The sequence below is a fragment of the Euleptes europaea genome, chromosome 10 (genome assembly GCF_029931775.1).
Source record: "Euleptes europaea isolate rEulEur1 chromosome 10, rEulEur1.hap1, whole genome shotgun sequence".
Lineage (NCBI taxonomy): Eukaryota > Metazoa > Chordata > Lepidosauria > Squamata > Sphaerodactylidae > Euleptes > Euleptes europaea.
The window spans coordinates 16,699,843-16,701,519 of record NC_079321.1 but is presented as its reverse complement, the minus strand read 5'-3'; positions in this window follow the sequence as shown (position 1 = coordinate 16,701,519).

Below are 1,677 nucleotides of genomic sequence, written 5' to 3'. Positions count from 1 at the left end.
AGGCAATGGCAAACCACCTCTTTACGTCTCTTGCCTTGGAAACCCTACAGGGTCACCATAAGTCAGCTGCAACGTCATGGCAATTTCCACCACTAGAAACAGAACCCGGACTAGAAAGAACGCCAAAACCAAAGCTATCGGCTAAGCAGCACAAAGAAAAATCCTATGAAACAAATCTTTTTGTGATCTTTTCCTGGGGGATGCACGCCAGCTACCTGCTGGAGACCCCTGCTCCAGCAGCGGGATTTCAGTGGCAAACATATGCAACTACAACAGCTTGGAGATTAAAAAAAAAATGTTATAGATCTAATTCCCAGTTGTGATTTATCCTTGTCTACAGCACAAAGCCACATGCATTATTAAATATTGTTATGACATATTCTGTGCAAGCACCCCTTGTGATAGTATCTTTATAATTAAAAGACTCAGGAGTGAAATAGTGTTCATTACCTAGGGACTGGCATTCTGTGGAGTTCTCACCTGCAGAACAGGTACAGCAAGGGGGAATTGTCACTCACTGCCTGCCAGCTGGTCATGTCATCTTCTCCTACAGACATACTGTGGGATGTGGGAACTTAACTCAGTATCCATCCTCCATACCAGACTTTTGCCGCCTGGCCTATAACTTACAGGCCAAGTCAGAATTTTTGGAACTTCTCAAGAGGTCAGGGGGCCATTAAATATTTGTGTCTGTGGGGTGGAGCATAGTTTCCTAGGAGCAAAAGAGATGACCACAATATGCACAGGGATGGAAGTTCCCTCGACCTACCCATCTGCTGTTTTTTTCCCTCTTCATATATTTATTTATTTATTCAATTAATTCATTTATATCTCGCCTTTGTCTCCAAAGGGGACCCAAAGCACCTTATGTCATTCTCCTCTCCTCCATTTTATCTTCACAACCATCCTGTGAGGTAGGTTAGGCCGAGAGTGCGTGACTGGCCCTAGGTCACCCAGTGAGCTTCTGTGGCGGAGTGGGGATTCGCACCTGGATCTCCGGCACTTTAACCACTACACCGCACCGGCTCTCAAATAGTGTGTGTGTGGAGTGCATCTGATTGGGATCAGCACGCACTCACCAGGTGTTCAAAGCCCCAATCCCCCCCTTTGGGTAGCCTCAGGTTCAAATCCCCATCCCACTCCACCATGGAAGCTCACTAGGTGATCTTGGGTCTATCACTCCCCTCAGTTTAACCTACATCACAGGGTAGTTGTGAAGATAAAATGTACAATGCACATTTAGGGTTGCCAGGTCTTTCTTTGCCATCGGCGGGAGGTTTTTTGGGGCAGAGCCTGAGGAGGGCAGGATTTGGGGAGGGACTTCCCATAGAGTCCAGTTGCCGAAGCGGCCATTTTCTCCAGGTGAACTGATCTCTATCGGCTGGAGATAGGGTTGCCAAGTGCCAGGTGGTGGCGGGTAAACTACCGCCAATCCACCGGGCTGCCCGCCGACCAGCTGAGGGCCGGTGGGCACCCCCTGCATATGTGATGTGCCTATGTCAATTCAGGGTTTACCCTGAAGCGACGTGGAAGCTCTAGCAAATTCAGCCGAAACTCTATGGTTTCCATAGAGTTTCGGCCGAGATTGAGAGTGTCCCCATCACTTCCGAGTAAACCGGAAGTGATGTAGGTGTGTCGGCGCGCACACCCCAAAAAACCTCCCGCCAATCGACCGAC